The sequence below is a fragment of the Neolamprologus multifasciatus genome, chromosome 17 (genome assembly GCF_963576455.1).
Source record: "Neolamprologus multifasciatus chromosome 17, fNeoMul1.2, whole genome shotgun sequence".
In the NCBI taxonomy this organism is placed as follows: Eukaryota; Metazoa; Chordata; class Actinopteri; order Cichliformes; family Cichlidae; genus Neolamprologus; species Neolamprologus multifasciatus.
This window is the reverse complement of record NC_140455.1, coordinates 9885675-9908560: the sequence shown is the minus strand read 5'-3', so window position 1 is coordinate 9908560 and position 22886 is coordinate 9885675.

Sequence of the window (22886 nt, the reverse complement as noted above, 5' to 3'; positions counted from 1 at the left end):
GTGGAAGAAAAATGGGTATGGTGTGTTGTTTGTTTACCTTTTTTGTAGCTGCATGCAGGCTTAGTCAAAAACCTTCACATACGCATATCAACACCTATTTTCATTTATTTAGTCTCGGTTTACAATTATGTAAATGTTTTGTTTAGGAGTTTTTCAGTGTGAGGTCTTCATAGGTCCAAAATATTAGAACACACCCATCATGAACCGAAACCAACTCAATCCCAACATACATCTATTAATTAGTAAAAAGATTTACCTGAATAAAGCAGGACCCAAGGACACTAGACCCAGCCTGAGTAAACCTGAGAATAACAGATTAAATCCAAAAGAAACAAAAGAGAAAAAAACAAAAAAGAGGGAACGCACACATTGGCGGCAGAATGAAATACAATGACTTAATGAGATCACTTAAAACAGCTGCAAGTGGAAAGAACAGAAATTGAAGAAGACCGAAACCCAGCCGCAAACAAATGAGACACTTGGACTGATTACAGTTTGGATGGTCTTCTGTTGGTTCCTCAGAACAGAGTGGACTTGTGAGGACCTCCAGTGTGCTATAATCTGTGCATTTTAATTGTGCTAATTGTTATCTCAGGCTTGTACACAGAACTTTATTTTTTGGTTTTTATACACGCCAATTTCAAATTTTTGTGGACTAAGACTTGCATAAAACAGCAGTTATTTTATTTTGGATGTAGTCATTTTAACTGTTTTTCATTATATGTGTGTGTGTGTGTGTGTGTGTGTGTGTGTCTGTGTATACTTAATACTTAATCTATTTGTTTGTCATAATTAGCACTGAAGGCAGCAAACTTTAATGACTATCAGTAGCACTTGCTGTGCATAAGTGCTGACTTGGCTCATCTTGATCAAGAATAAGTGCATCTTGAATATGATTAGCCTCTAAGGCTACCTGAGGAAGCTTCACCTTCTAATACCAAAGGCATATTCTGATATGAACATTTACACAAGCAAACACACATATTTTTGCACATGATGTGCAAAAATGTATCATAAATAAAGTTACTCAGTATGTGTTAAATATTTTTTATTGGATCTTATAATCCGTTACAGTCCATTAAGACCCAATCCAGTTGCCTTTGACACTTTGATGAGTTTGTTAAAGATCCAAAAAGCTTTGTTACGACCACAAACTGCATAAAACATAAACAATAAACATGTCCTGAAAGATGAAGGAGACACAAATGCACAAAACAGAATTGTCATGTGGAAAACAGAAAGGATTTGACTGAAATAAGACTGCAGCGTAGGCGTTTTGTAGTTACAGGATTTTCTGGTGTGACTGCCTCAGTTAGCATGTTGGATTAAGCACAGTAAGCTTTGTGAAACCACAAACCCTGCAGTTACAGACACACTGGGATGAGATGCTGGAACTGACAGCGACAGCTTTCACACTCTTTGGTCCACTTTGAATTCCTTCCTCATCAAAACATTTAAACTTTAATCAGTTAGGAGAAACACTGAGAGCTGTAGCTCCATTTCTTTCTCTTTTTTTGTGCAAATTGGGGAGGGGGGGGGGTATGGAATGATGTCTCTATTTTGAGCTTTTGGTGCGCTGCCTTCTTTGCAAAGGAGAATGTTTGTTTTCCCTTTGCTACTAAAACAGTCTCTTTGAATCCCCCCAGGACTCTGAGACCTCCACTCTCCCAGCCTTGATATTGATGCAATTTGATGTTCACATCTGTGTATCTCTCAGGCATTTTTTTTCTCTGGCTGGTTTCTTCAAGCACAATATCTACTTCAGTTTTTCCTGCTGGAAAGATGATATAATTGGCCCAAATCCAGCTCTGGTTGCTTCTTTTTGTTATAACCAATCAGGCATCATTAGTCCTGGCTACCAGAGAGGTTTCTGTGCATGTGCGCTTCTTAGAACAAGCTGCACTTTTTGTCTTTCCTTCTGTGCTTATACAGAGGAGTAAGTCTCTGTCTCATCATGAAGTGCAACATAGAGTTGCAGGGCATTTAGTCCATGTTATTACCCTGTTAGCCAAGTGATCACTGAGAGCTGGGAGGAGGAGTTTGCAGATTGAACCAGTCAACAAAATAAAGAATCCAATGTCTGTTTGTGTTGATTTAGTGTGCAATAAAAAAAATGATATTTGTGTCTCCAAGACTGTAATATACATATTTGTAACTATGATAAGATTTTTACTGCCATTTGTGCTAAAATGGACGGAAAAAATATTAATAGACCTTTACCTGTAATTGTAACTATGTGAAAAAAACTTAAATATAGTTAACATCTATTGCTATACGGGGAAGGACAAGAAATAGCGGTGGTACCCAGAGATGGGCAGTAACGCGTTACTTGTAATGCATTACTGTAATCTGATTACTTTTTTCAGGTAACGAGTAAAGTAAGGGATTACTATTGCAAAAACGGTAATTAGATTACCGTTACTTTCCCGTAGGAGCGCTGCGTTACTGCGTTACTAAAACTGTGATTGTTTTTTGCGAGAATGTCTCATGACAGTGACGTAAGCGAGTTTGACATTTGTGACAACAGCTGTGTGCAGATCAACAGTGGATCATATATCGAGTGCGGGAGAGAGTATGAGCATGCAGCGTTTAAAGCTTGGAACTACTGACCTTATTTTGAGTTTGATTCCATAAAAAGTGACAAAAACATTAGTGTCCATTGTGCGTGGGAAGAAAACTGATTTTTACAGCGAAAAAAACCCCCTAAACTTCCAAGCAAGCACCGGGAGTGTGCTACCACGTAATAGGAAACTCACAGAGGAAGTCACGGATTTATTCAACTGACCGCTGCGGCACACCTGCACCAGGGCAAACCTCCGCCTATGCCACTCCTGCTTTACAGGTGAAAATAGAGCAACAGGACCTCTAGTCTTTGATGTTATTTACTTTCTGCTGTGTTTTACTTGCATCTATTTGAAAGAGTGAGTGTAAACTAGTGTTGTGCGATACCACTGATTTCCTTTCCGATCCGATACCAAGAAATATTCAGGGTGGTATCGACGATACTGATCCGATACAGATACTTTGTACAAAAATTTATTTTATTTATTGTATTTCAAGTTATAGCATCATAATGATTACAGGACATCAGATTACTTGTTCTTATCACTTAATAATGCAAAGTTCATCATATAGAAATACTAAAACTGAAGTTGTGCGCTATTTGAACACGTTGCCTGCCTGCAGCACTAAAGGACTCGTGTCTCGCCCTAGCAGCACCTGTCCCTCTCCTCTTCAGTTCGCCTCAACATACGCTCCTCATATTCTGTGATATGATTTACTCTGAGGTGTTTGACACGGTTAGTGATGTTGCCACAACCATACATGCCAACCCTCCCGATTTTTCCGGGAGAATCCCAAATTTCAGTGCCCCTCCCGAATTTCTCCCGATTTTCCACCTGGACAACAAAATTGAAAAACCATATCGCAGAATTCATAGCACAGCCCAGCCAATTCCAGTTACCAACAATGGCGGCAGCGACTTAGTTTTAATATTACTATTATTTCTTTTTCTGGGTCGCAAAAAAACTTTTAACATGTTTTCAGGTGAGAATGTAGCTGTGTAAACTTCAAATATCTGAGCCGACCGACACATCGTTTTCAAACCCCCGCGGTCTTTCATTACTCGGGTTAAACATGATATATAAGTCACTTTGATAACTTAAAAATGTTATTGTTTGGCTTTTTCAGTGTTTTATTTGTTTGTGAGCAAATCGGTTTGGCTGAGAATAAAGTTATCAGATTAGATTAAATGTAACTTTATTAATCCCTCGGGAGGGTTACTCCGGGGTTTTCACACAGCTGAATAAACGTCAAACAGAAAATGATTAAACAGAAGAGTTTACGTCAGCGCCCGGTTATATTTTAGATAGCAACGAGCAGACGGCAGAGTTTCATTCCACCGAGGGAGCTCGTGATGTACTACCCGGCTTTCTTTAGACCGCGAAGGCCGGGTCCTCAGGTGGAAGCAGCCTCTGAATTTGGACACCCCTGCTGTTTCTGGGCCGGCCAATAATAACAGTGATATTTAACGTATTTTATCCGATAAATAAACACTGTAAAATGTATTTATCACCCCAAAACAGCCCTTTTGAATGTCTCCCTAGTATGGCCACAACACCTCACTCTTGGAGCACTTCTTTTGCCACATGTATCGCAAACCACGTCTCAGCTATTTGTGGAGGTAAAATACGTCCGCACAATTACGCTCAGCCATTGTTGTGAGTGCGCACGCCAAGGGGCTGCGAGACATTCATACAGCCGTATTTCGCACATGACTATGAAAGGCGGTAGAGGAAGTAGTTCCTCTGAATGTAGACAATCCGAATGTTATAGTTTCTTTCCACTGTGTACCTGTTAATGATAAACTACAAATTTACCCTAAATTGCTAAAATATCGATATTTTAATGTGAGAATCGATTCTAGAACATAAATGATTGGAATCGGAGGAATCGATATTTCAGGATCGATCCGCACATCACTGGTGTAAACACACTAAAAAATATATTTTATGTGCTGGAATGTGCAGAAAATAGGTTTAAATGTTAAACAAATTTCTTCCAGTCAGAGAATGTTGCATATAATAAAATTTTTGCTTGATGCATAAAGTTAAAAGGTTAAAACTAATGAAACAAGTTTTAAAAAGAGACTTTTCCATTTGATTACATTTTGTACGATGGATTATGCAGAAAAAGTAGAATTGGGCTGAAAGCTTTATTACCTATTCAGGTTGTAAATCGTGTTTTTAAAAAGTAACTAAGTAACTAAGTAATTAATTACTTTTGAAAATAAGTAATCAGTAAAGTAACAGGATTATTTTGGGGGGGAAGTAATCGGTAATTAGTTACTGATTACTTTTTTCAAGTAACTTGACCAACACTGGTGGTACCTGATTTATAAAATATTTGGAAAAATGTCACTTCCATGATCTCAGTGTAGACTGCTTCTGTACTCACTGGCCACTGTTGGGTGCATCTGTTCCACTGCTCATTAACACAAATATCATATCAGCCAATCACATGAAAGGAAGTCAATACATTAAGGCAGGTAGACATGATCAAGACAACCTGCTGAAGTTCAAACCAAACATCAGAGTGAGGAACAAAGGTTATTTATGTGCGTGGTAAATGCGTGGCATGGTTGTTGGCGACAAACAGGCTACTTTATATACTACCAGCCTGCATAGGTTTTTATATATTATTTTAGTAACCAAGGACTCTATTAAATATTCCATTAATTAGTCACGTAAAATCTACCTTTGTCTTATTAATGCACAATAATAAAAACTTAAAACAGAAAAATACAGGTCTTCTCATTTGCAATGTTTTTAATATTTCATTGCATTTGCATGGCATGATAAACTAACTTTTTTTAAAAAGCAAACATTTAATGAAATTCAAAAAACTAAATAAATAATCACTAGTGCAGTAATGTCAAATAAAAAAGGAATATGTGCAACCTAAACTAAGGCATACAACAAAACCGCTTTTACTTTGTCTTCTTGAAATGAAATTTTCTTAATTAGTAGGAGGCAAAAAAGACCACCTCTCTACTTACTATAGGTATCACTGTGATAGAAAGGAGGACAGCTGTCAACAGCCTTCAGTAAGCTGCCTAATTTAAGCTGTCAGACTAATTTAAAGGGTCATCTTCATACATATGCTTTTATATTACTCGTCTGCAGGGAGCTTTAATGAAGGTTTGTGGCTGTGTATGATGTTATTTTTGTGCCTCTATTCTGAGCGCACATAAAAAAAAATTTGCAAGTGCAAATGTTGAGGAGAAAATTATTTTGAGTAAACAAAAGTTTAATTTGAGCGAACAAAATTAATCTCTGCATGCAAGGAATGTATTTCAGTGTTTGCTATTATCCAGATACACAAACACACAATTATAGCCCCTCTCACTCAGTTGTTGGCATTTGCTCTTCCTCAGATCTCTGCTCTGTGTGCTGACAGACATTGGTGGACCTGCTCTCAGTGTCACTCTCGCTCTCAACATTTGATTGGCTGTTACGGTCTCCAATCCTACGGTGGCCCCGAGAGGCCAAACGGACTGCAACTTCAGAAAACACTTGCAAAAAGAAAAATGATGCAAAAAGAAAAACACCTGCAAAAAGAAAAATGCTGCAAAAAGAAAAACACCTGCAAAAAGAAAAACACTTGCAAAAAGAAAAACACCTGCAAAAAGAAAAATGCTGCAAAAAGAAAAATATTGCAAAAAGAAAAACACCTGCAAAAAGAAAAACACTACAAAAGAAAAATGCTGCAAAAAGAAAAAGACCTGCAAAAAGAAAAACGCTGCAAAAGCACACAAGACACAACGGAAATGTTTCTGGGGAGACAGGTGGACCAGTTGCACAAACCAAAACATGCTAACAAGTGCACTGGGTCTGGGAGGCACTTCAAATAAGTAAAAGCGGGGCGGCCAAAGAGTAAACTTTCAAAAGTAAGTACTGAATATTATGTCACTTATTTATGTGCAAATGTTTAATAATGAAGAACATTAAAACATTACTGTTGGCCACATGCCGGCAAAGTCATGTGACATTAGCGATGTTTGTACTTTCAGCGTTTACTTTGTTTTAAAGCCTTTACTTAAGCCTTTACGCCGTTCGCTAGTCAACCTTAATCTTACAGAGAATCTGATGATTTTGTGGATAAAGCTTTACCCTTTAAAGCCGGTCGGAGCGGGCACGCTCCATTTTGCGTAGCTTTTTTAAAATCCTGGTAGCACTGCAACCACGTAAGCTAGCGCAATATTTTTTTTTTGCATATAGCTTTGCAAAAACTGCATAAAAAGCACTTGCAGCAACAAAAACATAATATTCCAGAAACACGCTTTGCCAATCCGATCAGCTGTTTGTAACACTTCCTACGTCCATCAGCGAGAACTATCGCATGTCCGCCATGACCTGCCCGAAACCAGAAGTGGTGTCATTTTGCGGAAATGTAGTTTTTTACCATTAGGGCCTTATGAGCCTATACCTGTGTTTTTAAAAGTTATGTTTGACTTTATGACTTTCTGTAGCATTTCTGGGATGCTTAGGACTCATATTGTACTGTTGGAAATTGTTTATTTGGATGCATATGCTTTTTTTTTTTTTGCAAATTTCCTGTGGTGGGAAACTATTTTGTGCAACCTTTTTGTATTTACATTTTTGAGGGATAAGCCTCTTAAATTTCTCTAACTAGAAATATATGTTAAAAAAATAAAAACGCTTTTTTGTAGTTTAATGCACTTTTTTTCAATTTATGTAATTACTATGCACTTAATGGATACATATTATTAAAATGTGGACTATAATGGTTGTATTGGTGTATATCAACTTGAAATGCTCCCAGAAATGGCACTACAGCATGTAAAAATATAATATAAGCTCTGGCGGACTTGGTTCTATGGTAGGTCTTAAAGGGTTAAAGTCAGTCATATATCCACAAACACAACAAGCTGAAAGTCAGTGAATGCTGCTCAGTTTGCGCTATCACGGCACAAGCAGGATTCACTGCACTGTTAATGTTAGCTCTGTTATATTGCTGCCTCTGTTCGGTGGTGTCGAGCCAAACGGACTTTAACGTTGTTTGAACGAGCTGACGGTTCACTTGTTAAGCTGAAAGGAAGATGCTATAATCACAGGAGTCACACATGTGTCCACTGTACCATCTGGGAACTCTTCTTGTTTAGCACTCGTAATAAGACAAACACTAAATCCTCCTTCTCTTGTGCTGTTTTGTAGCAGTGTATACACCTGAGACTGTCACCTGTCTGCCCTGCACTCTCTCTCTTTTTCTTTCTCTCTGATTGTGTAACAAAAGTATGAACATGTGTTCATAAGTTACACGTGTGTTTGAATCCTGCAGCTCATCACACATTTGATTTTCATGTGTGACAACTGCAAGTGTCCAGAGTGAGGACAGACTGAGTGACCCACTGCTGCACATCATCTGTGAGGCTTTGCACCCCTGATGATCCACCAGGACAAACTCAGCAGTGTGTGAGGAAGAGGAGGAGGAAGATCCAGCAGCAGCTGACAGATGGAGAGAATAGACAGACTGTTCCCTGTTTGTGAAGGACTGCTAGGAAAGTTAAGAATAACTAATTGTCTGTCCTGAATCAGTCTTATTAGGTAATGTTCAAATAATTTTATCATCCCAGTGTTTTCAGTGTGGGAGAAAGTACTCAGGGCCTTCAAGTTAAACACTATGAAAGGCAGAAACAAGTTTAATATTCAGAAACCTAAAGTATGTATCAGCAGGAGAATGGACCTAAAAATAAATGTTTGTTTCAGTTCTATGAAGCTTTGAGTATTTTAGATTAGTAGTACTGCTGTGTTTGTTGCATCATATTGCTGTAATTGTTTATATGCTTTATATATTCTGAGGTAAGTTGATCTATAGTGTTACATCATATTCTATAAGGATGTTATGTGCTGGCGCCTGTTGCTCGGTCAGGCCTCTTCCGGGGCGCGGAGGGCCCTCGGGCCTCCGGCCTCTGTGCCTGCGGCTCGGTTCACTCTGGCACAGCTGGCTGCCGGCGGAGCCGGCGGGCACGCCGGTGCAGCCCCCTCTAGCTTCTGCCCGGTGGCTACTGGGTGACCCCTCGTCTGGGGATCCTCAGCCCTTCCCATGAAGGTGGCACGGATGCCCATCCGGTGGTCCTCCTTGGGCTCTTGCACTCTGGGGCCTCTGGATGTCTGGGGCCTGGATCTCCTCCATGCCTGCTTCATGCCCTGGGGGACAGGGCTATGGCTCTCTACATCCTCTTGCAGACCATTACATGGGGAAACCATTTGAATACAAGCGCGCCGATCCACACAGGTGTGCACACGGGTGTTCACTGTTCGTAGACTTAAATCACACCTTTCTTGGCTGCTACTTCAAAGCACATTGTGCGCTGTCTGTCCTGCGTGCTGCACAACAACATTATATATTTAGTATTTACTGCTGTTTACACTTAGCTAGATTAATGCGATGGTGTTGTTTAGTATGTTGCTTTGTTTTGTTTTTTTGCTTGTTTTCTATTCTTTTTCTCTCAACAGGTGATCCCGGAGATATTTTTTTCCCCCCTTTCTCACTGTCCCTCTCCCCTTCTGTTTTTCTTTTCCTTCATCTTTCTTTCTCCCTTTCCTATCCCTCATTCATGTCTGTCCCGTCTGTAACAACTGAAAATAAAATAAAATAAATAATAAAAACAAAGGTCGATCAAATGGACCAATACGGCAATGCCATGATGATCCATTTGGCAAAATAAATCCATTGGGTATCCTTGTTGGTCTTCAGACAACAATTCTAACGGCCAAAGAACCAAATGGGACAGGCAAAAAAAAAAAAAAGGATGTTATGTGTTTGTATACTTTCTGCCCAGTTTGACCCATTTAACAGAAGTCAACCTGTTTAAGGGTCTGATATCTATTCTGTATGACTTAAAGCAGTTATGACATGGTCTGATTTTCTCACGCAATAAAGGAATATTTCATATATCAGTCTACTCTTCATTCTATCAGAAACAGCTATCACAGCTCGTACATTTTGTTTTTACACATATATGTAAGGGGATGAGGTCCTGCCCCAAGTGGAGGAGTTCAAGTATCTCGGGGTCATGTTCGCGAGTGATGGGAGAAGGAAGCCGGAGATCGACAGACGGATTGGGGCTGCAGCTGCAGTAATGCAGACGCTGCACCGGTCCGTCGTGGTGAAGAGGGAGCTGAGTGTAAAAGCGAAGCTCTCAATTTACCGGTCGATCTACGTCCCTACCCTCACCTATGGCCACGAGCTGTGGGTAGTGACCGAAAGAACGAGATCGCGGATACAAGCGGCGGAAATGAGCTTCCTCCGAAGGGTGGCTGGCATCTCCCTTAGAGATAGGGTGAGAAGTTCAGCCATCCGGGAGGGGCTCAGAGTAGAGCCGCTGCTGCTCCACGTCGAAAGGAGCCCCCTGGGCGCCTCCTGGGTGAGGTGTTCCAGGCATGTCCCACCGGGAGGAGGCCCCGGGGCAGAACCAGGACACGCTGGAGAGATTATATCTCTCGGCTGGCCTGGGAACGCCTTGGTGTTCCCCCGGATGAGCTGGAGGAGGTGGCTGGGGAGAGGGAGGTCTGGGCCTCTTTGCTTAGGCTGCTGCCCCCGCGACCCGGCCCCGGATAAAGCGGATGAAGATGGATGGATGGATGGACATATATATAAGCATTGAGCCAAATTTAGTAATGCCAACATATTAAAAGAACAATATTTGTCTCTTATACTGTATATAATACGTCTATAGATACACTGTCAAAGATACTTGTCTTTGAGTGAAGATTTAAGGTGATAGGAAATATAAATAAATGCAACTTGAATCTTTACTGAAGCTCAGTATTTGACACGGAGTTCAAACTCACTGCTGTAATAACTAATAATGATTAATATAATAACTATACTATTGGCCTTATTATATTTACATTACCAAAGTGAGATGACTTTAGTCTCATGACCAACATTAGCTAATTGTTATTTACTAGCTAATCTTAAAATGACTGTTCAGTACAGAAATGAAGCCCAACAATCATGTTTTACAGTCCTGTGGTCTCAGCCTCACATACTTATCAAATCACACAAAGCTCATGTAGAAACAAATGTACAAAATATGTTCTCCTTCATTTCTGTCAAACAAAGCTGTATGAAACGTTTCCAACTGTTAGTATCGTGGTTGCTAGGCAACCTGGGCAGCGCAACGGAGGCTAGACCGTCCCGTTTCACAAGCCTACAAGCCCCGCACTTCCGGCCTCAGCGGTCTTTAAGTACGCGGCCCTTGAGGACCGTTAAGGCTGTGTACTTTAAGGCTGCAGACCCTGAATTGGGAAACAGTCCCTGAATTGGGATACAGCCATGCATACATGTTTTGGTTCGTGCAACTGGTCCGTCCGGTTATTGTCTCCCCAGAAACATTTCCGTTGTCTTTTTTCCTATTTCCGTTGTGCTTTGTGTGCTTTTGCAGCGTTTTTTGCTTTTTTTTTATGCGTTTTTTATGCGGCCCTTGAGGACCGTTAAGGCTGCGTACTTTAAGGCTGCAGACCCTGAATTGGGATACAGCCATACATACATGTTTTGGTTCGTGCAACTGGTCCGTCGGGTTATTGTCTCCCCAGAAACATTTCTGTTGTGTCTTGTGTGCTTTTGCAGCGTTTTTCTTTTTGCAGGTGTTTTTCTTTTTGCAGCGTTTTTCTTTTTGCAGGTGTTTTTCTTTTTGCAGCGTTTTTCTTTTTGCAGGTGTTTTTCTTTTTGCAAGTGTTTTTGTTTTTTGCAAGTGTTTTTCTTTTTGCAGCATTTTTCTTTTTGCAGCATTTCTCTTTTTGCAAGTGTTTTTCTTTTTGCAGGTGCTTTTCTTTTTGCAGCATTTTCTTTTTGCAAGTGTTTTTCTTTCTGCAGCATTTTCTTTTTGCAGCAGTTTTCTTTTTGCATGTGTTTTCTGAAGTTGCAGTCCGTTTGGCCTCTCAGGGCCACCGTATCAATCAGCTCGCTAGCTAAATCCAGTCGAGTGGTTTGGTTTAAACTAGATTAAAACCAACAACGATCTTAAAAAATTATATATTTAAAAAAATAATAACTAAACATACTAACAGAAAATGGCAATAATAATAGCAAACACTGAAATGCATTTCTTGCACGCAGCACTGATTTTTGTTCGCTCAAAATAAGCTGCTTCTCAATATTTGCACTTGCAAAAACGTTTTCATGTGTGCTCAGAATAGAGGCACAAAAACAATGACATAGCTGTGTAGACAGATGGCAGTGGATGGGAGCAGCTACAAAGCTTGATTTTCTTCATGTTTTCACTTGTTGAACGGACGATTTGACGATCCCAGATCTGCAGCAGGGCAGCACTGAGCTTCTGGACAGTCTGAGTTCCAACCTGCTGGTGTTGAATATACCAAAACATAATGTCCCAGAGGTGCTCTGCTGGATTCAGGTCAGGTGAATGTGGGGGCCAGTGTTATGACCCAGGTCATTGTTGCCGTGTGGTGCTGTTATTCGCCACACCATGCGGGGGCATTGTTTGTACTCTGTGATGTCTGTGTTATGTAAGTTTCCAGGTGGAGGCTGACCATTGGAGGAAGGGGGAATGAGGCCAGCTACAAATTGGGACCTGACTGGGCCGGCAGCCTCTCCTACTACTTCCTGTTTTCAGTGAGCTGCGCGTTTGGGGCCCTTCGTGGCGTGTGACAGAGCTAGGCAGCAGTAAAAACAGTTTAGAGAGTTGCATCTGGACATGGTAGCTGTAGGGGTGGGAAGCCGTTTCTTTTACAACCTTTTTCTCCTGTTTCGGGTAGGGAGACAGGTTAGAGGTTTGTATTTTCTTTTGGGGTTGATTCACTATAGGTAAGTTAGTTCTGATTCATTTCCAGTGTGTTTTGTTTGTTGTTTTGGCCATGCCCACCCTGACGCTCGCTACCTGTCAAGTTAATAAAACGACTAGTCATTGTAAAGCTGTGGCTGTGTGATTTACTTCTTTTTATTATTTTTCTTGTGTTGCACTCCAGCCCCCCAGGCCGGTGTGTAACATAATTGGGGGCTCGTCCTTGCCCGTTTGTGTTTTGTGGGGTTCGTGTAGGCATGTGGTGTTTTTTGCTTTTTGTGCCTATTGTTTGGTGGCTGGTTTGTGTCGTTGGCCGCAAATGGAGTTTGATTTGGATAAGTTCGCTAAGACTCCTACATTGCAGCAGTTGAACAGGTGTAGGAAGGAGGATTTGCTGCTTATTGCCGGCCGTTTTGATGTGCATGCTCCGGTGGTGGTGGAGAAGGACGAATTGCGGCGGCTTATCGCTGTGGCCTTGGGTGAGCGGGCCCTGTTGGCGGGTGTGGCGGTTGCCAGTGAGGCAGGCGAGGCTGCTGTGGAGCCGCTAGCTCCTTTACTTTTTTTTTTTTTTTTTTTTTTTTAAAGCCTTTATTTATATGCCCAGAGTAATATGAAGGAGAGGTATGATAGGAAAACCCTCAAGCGTACCTTTCTGCCTGGTGAGCATGTTTTGGTTTTCCTACCAGTCGTGGGTTCCTGTCTTCAAGCTCGCTTTAGTGGTCCTTATGAGGTTGAGCGCCAAATCAGTGACACAGATTATCTGATTAAAACCCCAGATAGGTGGAAAAAGTCCCGGGTCTGTCACATCAACATGTTAAAGAAATATGTGGTCCGTGAAAAGAGTCATACCAACATGGGCTCCCCTGTTGTGACGGTGGGATCACCCTCCTACCAACCTGAGATGGATGGGTTGCATGAGCACCAGGGACCAAGTTCTGGGGTACGCTTAGAGAATTCTAAAATCCTGGAGGATCTTGAGGCTCATTTGTTTTACTTGGATGAGCCCCTCAAGCAGGACATATATAGTCTGATCTGTGGCCATACCATGCTTTTTAGTGATAAACCGACTCAAACCACCATGCTTGAGCATGATATAGATGTTGGTGACCACAGGCCCATTAAGCAGCATGCCTACTGGGTCAACCCAGTAAAGCGGACTGTTATGAAGAAGGAGGTGGAATACTTGCTGAAGAATGGTTTTGCGGTCCCTAGCTTCAGCCCGTGGAGTTTACCTACCCTTTTGGTGCCTAAATCTGACCAAACTCCACGCTTCTGTAATGATTACCGCAAAGTAAATGCCATCACTAAACCAGACTCTTTTCCGCTCCCACGTATGGATGACTGCGTAGATAGGGTGGGTTCAGCCAGATTTGTCATGAAGCTGGATCTTTTGAAAGGTTATTGGCAGGTGCCCCTTTCACAATGGGCGGCTGAGATCTCTGCTTTTGTGACACCAGACCACTTCCTGCAATATACGGTGATGCCGTTTGGGTTAAGAAATGCTCCGGCCACGTTCCAAAGACTGATGAATACGGTGCTATTGGGTGTCCATGGCTGTGAGGTTTACTTAGATGATATTGTAGTTTACTCACCAACATGGCCAGAGCACATGGACACGCTGCAGGAAGTTTTTGCCCGGTTGAAGGGTGCCTGTTTGACAGTGAATCTTGCCAAGTGGGAGTTCGGCAAAGCTGTGGTTACCTATCTGGGGAAACAGGTGGGACAGGGGCAGGTACGCCCTCTCACAGCCAAAGTCCAGGCCATTTTGGATTTCCCAGTACCAACAACACGCTGTCAACTTCGCCGTTTTCTGGATATGTGTGGCTACTACCGTGGGTTCTGCAAAAATTTTGCCACAGTGGTTACTCCCTTGACTGCGTTGACAAGTCCGTCACACCTCTTTTTGTGGAACTCTGACTGTCAGGAAGCCTTTGACTCAGCCAAAGCCCTGTTATGCAGTGCCCCAGTGTTAGGTGCTCCTGATTTCACACGCGCGTTTAAGTTAGAGGTGGATGCCAATGCTTATGGTGCAGGTGCTGTGCTTTTGCAGGAGGATGACCGGGGAATTGATCACCCAGTCTGCTACTTCTCGAAGAAGTTCAATAAGCATCAGATGAATTATAGCACAATTGAGAAGGAGACTTTAGCGTTACTTTTGGCCCTCCAACATTTTGAAGTGTACGTCAGTTCCAGCCCCGCACCAACTGTTTTTTATACTGACCACAGTCCCCTGGTCTTCCTTTCTCGCATGCAAAATAACAACCAGCGCCTCATGCAATGGTCCTTGTTGCTGCAGGATTTTAACATTGACATTCATTATCTCAGAGGGGCTGATAATATTGTGACCGATGCACTATCCCGAGTAGAGACCTAGATTCAGCATCTCTTAAAGGATGGAAATGCTTGATTTTAGATGGGGGGGTGTTATGACCCAGGTCATTGTTGCCGTGTGGTGCTGTTACTCGCCACACCATGCCGGGGCATTGTTTGTACTCTGTGATGTCTGTGTTATATAAGTTTCCAGGTGGAGGCTGACCATTGGAGGAAGGGGGAATGAGGCCAGCTACAAATTGGGACCTGACTGGGCTGGCAGCCTCTCCTACTACTTCCTGTTTCCAGTGAGCTGTGCGTTTGGGGCCCTTCGTGGCGTGTGACAGAGCTAGGCTGCAGTAAAAACAGTTTAGAGAGTCGTATCTGGACATGGTAGCTGTAGGGGTGGGAAGCCGTTTCTTTTACAACCTTTTTCTCCTGTTTCGGGTAGGGAGACAGGTTAGAGGTTTGTATTTTCTTTTGGGGTTGATTCACTATAGGTAAGTTAGTTCTGATTCATTTCCAGTGTGTTTTGTTTGTTGTTTTGGCCATGCCCACCCTGACGCTCGCTACCTGTCAAATTAATAAAACGACTAGTCATTGTAAAGCTGTGGCTGTGTGATTTACTTCTTTTTATTATTTTTCTTGTGTTGCACTCCAGCCCCCCAGGCCGGCGTGTAACAGCCAGTTAGTGGTATCAATTCCTTCATTCTGCAGGAACTGTCTGCATACTCTCACCGCATGCGGCTGGGCATTGCCATATGCCTGGAGAAACCCAAAACCCACTGCACCAGTGTAGGGTCTGAATCTTTACATTTAAACTAACAAAACATCAATCTTTTAAATTGGTCATTAGTTAAAATCTGTGCCATTCATCGAAAATTGTGGTTCTGACACCCTGCTCCATCTATATATATTTTTTACCCCATTTTTATTCAAGGCTTTGAGAACTAGAGCTAGCTTATCATGGCTATGTTAGTCAGATAGTAACAAAAATTTATGGCACAACTTCACCTGCTTCCAAGGTGCATGGAGAAGATGAGAAACTAACAACGCAGGAACTCCAGCAACACTTAAAGGCAAAGAGGAACAACTTTATTAATTGACCAACACGTTTCGACTTGTGGCCTTCATCAGGGTCATGTTAGTCAGAGAGAAAAAAACAAGTAATTTTGAAGCATAATAGGCATAAACTGTAAAATATGCAACAATATGACAATATGATGTTAAAAAAAACACCTTTTGTTGTGGTTCCCCCACTGGGTGTGCTTCAACTATAGGGGGATAACACTCCTCAGCCTTCCTGGGAAGTCTATGCCAGGGTGCTGGAAAAAAGAACCCGTCGGTTGGTCAGAACAATATGCTTTACTCAGCTTTTTACCCTTTTGTGGATACTTGAGGGGGCATGGGAGTTTGCCCAACCAGTCTACATGTGTTTTATAAAGGTATTCGCCCATGTCCCTCAGTGTGTCCAATGGGAGGTTCTTCAGGAGTATGGGTGCATAGCCCATTGTTACAGACCATATCAGCCTAATACAACAGTTGGAGGAGATTGGCCCGCATAGCCAGCAGTAAGTCAGACTTGTTTCCGCTGGGTGTTAAATTCCACCGGCACTTCCCTTTGTAACCGATTCTCTTCACAATTTTTATAGACAGAATTTCTAGCCGTAGCCAAGTGGCAGAAGGCTTGCAATTAGGTGGTCTCAGAATGTCAACTCTGCTTTTTGCAGAAGATGTGGTTCTGTTGGCTTCATTGGGTGATGTCTTCTAGTTTGCACTGGAACGATTTGCAGCTGAGTGTGAAGCGATGGGAATGAGTAGCAGCACCTCAAATCTGAGGCCAGCTGGAAAGGGGTGGAATGCCCACTCCAGGTAAGGGATGAAATTCCTGCTCCAACTGGAGGAGTTTAAGTATCTCATGTCTTGCTCATGCAAGTGAGGGGAGAGGGGAGAAGGAGATAGACAGACAGATTGGGGATGCGCTTGCAGTGATGCAGATGCTGTACCAGTCTGTTGTGGTGAAGAGAAGCTCTCAATTTACCGGTCGGTCTATGTCCCCACCCTCACCCTATAGTCACAAGCTGTGGGTAGTGGCTGAAAGAACAAGATCGCAGATACAAGCGGTGGAAATGGGCTTCCTCCAAAGGGTGGCTGGCCTCTTCCTTAGCGTTAGCGTGAGAAGTTTGGCCATCCAAGAGGTCCTCTGATTAGAACCGCTGCTCCTCCACATTGAAAGGACCCAGTTGAGGTGGTTCCTGGGCTTCTCCTGAGTGAGTTGTTCTGGGCATGTCCCACCGGGAGGAGGCCCCGGCGCAGGCCCAGGACACGCTGGAGAGATTATATCTTTTGGCTGGCCTGGGTATGCCTTGGTGTACCCCTGGAAAAGCTGGAGGAGGTGGCCGGGGCTACTGCTCCTGCGACCTGGCCCAGGATAAGTAGAAGAAAATGGATGGGTGGACGGTGAAAACAGCTGCTGTTAGTCTGCTTTGCTTTATGATGGTTTATTCTCTTTAATTTATAGCATGGACACAGATACATGTTGTGGTATCAACAGCTGGAATTTAAAAAGATGCATTATTTTACTGAAAATTCTTCCAAATCAACATATCTGTTTTTAACACATTTGATTTCTACTTCTATAGTTGCTTGTCTTATAAAACATAGTAGAACATCGTAGGTATATGTATACTCAACCTCAGCCTCCTGCTTTTTGAGGTACCAGTGTGAGCCAGTGAGTCCCCTAGAAGCTCTACAAACATATTGGATTTGTTGATGAGCATCAGGGCCCCTAATGAAAATTAAATTGCCCCTCAAGTGTTTATAGCCTTGGAATGGAATTAAATCTTATCCCAACAATTCTCACTTGTTCTTCCTCTCTGTTTTGAGAAAGAGGGGGAGAAGCTGATTAAAGAGACAAAGAAGTTTCTGCCTTGATGACAATGAAGCTCATCTAATCTAAAACTAATCCCTTTTATTCTCTCCCTCCGAGACCTAACCCTCCCTTACTGACCCATTACTCCCTCTTCCTCCCATTCTTCACCCTCCCATCCCTTTCACTCACCCTCATAGTACTTCAGTTTTAATACCAAATCTCGGAGGCCTGACTGTGCATATAGCTCTCCATGGCTTGATAAGCCCTCGATAAGCAGTCTGTCTCTTTTCCCCAAGGACCTAGAGTCTGAGCTTTTCTTTCTGACCTCTCTTTGAGGTCCAGGTTTCTTCCCTGTGGAGGAGGCAGGCCCAAAGCTCTCATCCTGTGACCCGTCCGAGAGAGCCGCTCAGAGCTGACAGGATCAAAAGTGGAGGCATCGAGCTTAGGGAATAGAAATCTCTGTACATGCTCAGACTGGTGAGGAGGAAGGAGACCAGCTTTTCATGTATGTGTTTTTTTTCTTTCACTGCTTCTCGCTTTCTCCACTTATAGTGAGTCTCACTGTATGCATGTGCAGTGGGATGTGCCACTGCATACAAATGTGCTGAAGCGCTCTGCGACTTTGCGTTTTTCCCTTTGTTGACTTTTCCTGGCAGAGGTGTGATGGGCTGACTACAAGATGTTAGTGGGTAGATGTAAACAAAGGCACTGAACCAGAAAGAAGGGTCGACATGTTTTCCCAGAAGGCAGCAAAGCTAATCACATAGTGTTGTAGACATCCGTTGGATCCCACAGCAGGGGCTGCTGCAAGAAGAATTACACCAATGTGACAAAGGCAGCATAGCAGGCCACTGTATTTCTTTATTGTTATAGTAGATTCATCAAAATTATGAAGACATATTTGTAGTTACAAGGTGTTCAGTCAAACCATTTAGATAGTTTGGGCTTTGTAAAAAAACGTGTTGTTTTAGGGAGTTTTGGTACTCACTGAGAGTGAATGCCTGCTGTCAGGCTTCCCATGAGATACAGTGCTTTCTCTTTGCATTTGCACAATTAGAATTACAGTACAAAGGAAACAGTATTGAGGATGCGTATCATATCTTTGTCGTGGTGCTTGGTTTTCATTATGACAACAGAGTGTGAGTGTGTAAGTGGACCCACAAGGAGGAGGGGAGTTGGTGTTTAATATGTAGCTCTATCCACATGCTGCGCATTATTGTCTTTTGTGTGACACAGACAGAGCAGCAAAGTTGTGTCACTACAGCTCTTCTCACAGACAGTGGATGTGGTCTTTTTATTTATGATTTTATTTTTTAACCCTTTAAAGCCGGTCGGAGAGTGCACACTCTGTTTTGCGTAACTATTTTTAAATCCTGGTAGCACTGCAACCACGTAAGCTAGCACAATAATTTTTTTGCACATGAAACCGGAGGAGTTGTACTTACATCTTATGCTATCAGCTTGTCCTAGGTCACAGTTTCCTTCCACATATAGCTTTGCAAATATTGCATAAAAGCACTTGCAGCACATGCTTTGCCGATCCGATCAGCTGTTCCTACGTCCATTAGCGCGAACTATCGCATGCCCGCCATGACTTGCCTGAAACCGGAAGTGACGTGATTTTGCAGAAATGTAGTTTTTACCATCAGGGCCTTATGAGCCTATACTTGTGTTTTTAAAAGTTATGTTTGACTTTATGACTTTCTGTGTCGTTTCTGGGATGCTTAGGACTCATATTGCACTGCTGGAAATAGTTTATTTTGATGCATATGCTGTTTTTTTGCAAATTTGCATTATAATATTTATTTTCGTTTTTCCTGCAGTATATAAAAATTGGTGTATTTCAAAAACAAAACTATCAAGACACTCAAAATAAATTTCCTGCAGTAGGAAACTATTTTGTGCAACTTTTTTGTATTTACAGTTTTGAGGGATAAGCCTCTTAAATTTCTCTAACTAGAAATATATGTTGAAAAAAACAAAAACGATTTTAAATTTTTTGGTAGTTTATTGCACTTTTTTGCAATTTATGTAATTACTATGCACGTAATGCATACATATTATTAAAATTTGGGCTATAATGGTTGTATTTATGTATATCAGGTTGACATGCTCCCAAAAATGGCACTACAGCATGTAAAAATATAATATAAGCTCTGGCGGACTTGGGTTCTATGGTAGGTCTAAAAGGGTTAAATTATAGCAAGCTGAGAGTCAATGCAAGAGGAAAATTTTGCTTTTGACGCACTGATTTGTTTTTTTGAACCAGGATCTAGAATGTCCCCAAAAAACAGATTTTAGGAATGTTTTACTACAGACTAACAAAAAAGAGGGAAATTCCTTCAAGAGTTACAGGAACTACGCTATAAGGGAAAAAAAAAATACTGAGACACACCTCTTAATCTTTGAATTCAGGTGTTCTGAGTCCCTTTGCCAGAGATGTATAAAATCAGTCTGCTTTTACAAACATTTGTAAATGAATGGGTCATGTTAAAGCGCTCAGTGAATTTAAGAGTAAAAGGTGTCATTATTGCAACAATTGGTTAAGTGTCTTCCCTCCTGAATAGGTGGGTAACTTTGTTGTTACCTACATAGGCTGGTTTCCCAGGTTGTTTACATCAGACTTTAACATAAAGTACAACCTTGAATAAAAACAAAATAACTGTTTCAAAAGGCTTAAGGCAGAATTCTATTACTACTTGTGTTTCAAACTCAAAACCAATTAATTTACCCTTGCAGCAGGTGACATGTTCGGTTATTTTTTTTAAAAAAAAAAAAAGGGGAGAGGGAAAATTACAAAAGGCAGCTTCATGTGATATCTGGCCATTCATCTTTCCTGAAGCGTGACAAAGGGAAATCTGGATTCAGAAGAGATAATTTCTACTCCCACTGGCAGACTATAATTTCCATTTTTTAGAGGTCTGTCACCTGACAAGATCTCACCATAAGAAACAAGCTTTTTTAAATTATACAGTCTAAATCCAACACAGGGAGTCTTTTCTTCTTATCATCTTTTTTTGCTGACATTTTGTGTTTTGTATTAATTCTCATAGTCTTGTTAAGCCATGTTGGACACAAACTAAAGTCTTGCAAAACTGTGAATACTCTGAATACTAAATGTTGTTAACAGAGTCTCAGAGTCATCAAACACCGGTATTCTGAAAGTGCATTAAGTACAGTGGTGTTTTGTGCTAAATGCTGCCTTCACTGTGTTTACAGACAACTAAACATTTCACTGATCATTTTACTTTTAAATGCAGCCAAATCTCTGTGCAGTTGTCATTTTTAACACACACAAATATAGATTTTTAAAGCCAGCTTTATTGCTGAAGCCCCAATGTATTGCTCTGGTATGCCCAATATTAGTATCCAGTAAAGCTTTCTGTATTATAATAATCAGTACTGTATGAACTCAAATGGCTGACATTTTATATGATATTTAAATGAGATTTTTTTAAACTGTTAAAATAAAAAACTGGTTAATCACCTTCACATATGAATTTGCTTTTTAAATTACTTGATCTAGTTAAAGCAGCTGTTGATGTACGCTCTCATGACAAGGTCTTTCGTGCCTCTGCAGATAGTCCATGTGAGCTATACAGGCAATATGACCTGGCAGAGACTTGCTCAACCCAACTCTGTTGATCACCAGCAGTGAAAAAGCAGATAAGGAGTGACAACACAGCCAACATGATAACACAGTTTGCATTTAGGTGACAGTAACAGAGTCTTGGGGAAGTTTTCTTTTTAAGTTTGAAGAGAATGAACATAAAAAAAACACCATCAAAGGTCAGAAGATAAAATGCCAGTGTTAGCTGTGGGGAGACTTCAGCAAACCAGAGCAGATGTAACAGATAGTGTCTCTAAAAAACATTAGATCAATTATTCATACACAGAAGAAAATATAAGGGAATGCATGCATCATTGCTTTACAATCATATGAGCTAAATTCATACAGATGAGTCATACTAAATATAAGGACAAGCAGACTCAAATTACAATATGTAAAATTGGAAAACAGTGCATCAGCGGCTATAGTATGTCACATTTTTAGTTTGAAGCCATTTTAACAAAATAGAAAAAAAGATTATTATACTTATAGAGGCAGTGATGTTATGTGTAGTTTTCAACATGAGTGATAGAGTACCATATTCCAGCTTTGAATCACCATGTTGTTAGTACTGCATGGATCATCACTGATGCTGGTGAGCATATTTTGGACACTTACAGTAACTCCCAGAGCAGCATCATCCTACAGTACAAGCTTCAACATCACCTTAAAGTAGCTTGTAGGACTGAAATTGTATATAGCTTTTTGAAACTTTGAAATTTAAAATGATTAAATAATAATTAAAAAATTAATTAAAATGCATTCCTTGTTCAAGTCTTGACAACCTCTCCCCATCCTTCAATTTTGTGCACGTAATGAGGAATACGTGCACAAAATTGTAACAAGTAATGCTTTTGCTTTGTAAACACAAGTTAGCTAGGCTTTTAAATAATCACCTGAGAAAAACTTAGGGATATAAAAATAATATCCCTAAGTTTTTGTGCTGTCTGTCTTTCCTGTGCTTATAGTGTTTCGCCTGTGGCTACAGCTAGCTAAAACTATACTGCATTCATTTAAGCAAAATATTAATTAAATGGAATGCACAATTTTAATTATAGTTAGATTTTTCTGTGACTCAATATTCCAGCCTACAGTTTTCCTACATATAAAGCACATTTTGCATCATACACAGTGCTGTATTTGCATTTGATAATTACAACTTGATGAACTGTATTTTACCAATATTTATATTTTCTTGCATTTATAAAACATGCCACTCTGCTTCCGGTAGATCTGTCCATGTTTCTTGATAGTCATGTACTGCCAGCAATGGTTATTTTATTCAAAAATGCTCATAAGGTGATTAAACAACCCTAGATTGACTGATTAAGTTCAGAACTCGCTTCATGTGACCTCTTAACATGATTGTCAATTGTCAAAGTAAGAGGGCAACGAGAAATATTCTGGGTATGCTGAACCCAGAGTCAGTTACTTCTGTACGATACTCAAGTCTTCAGTTAGCGCTCTCTCCAGTGGAAAACTCAGAGTTTGCTCATCTCAGTCTTAACAAAAAGTGAATTTTCAAATGTGACTTTTGAGATCAGGGCCTTTGAGTTTGTCTGCTGATTACATGCTCAGAGCTGATAAATTATTTTGTGTATGTCATACTATAGCATGAATATTATTTCCAGTAATATAACAAAAAAGCTACAGCTACAGTGTTGCTCTTTGTGTTGTTCCTTGTTTGTTGCTATAATTTTTTTTTGTCACAATGTGTAAAGAATGAAGCGCATGGACCCAAATGCAAATTTGAAGGTGACGTT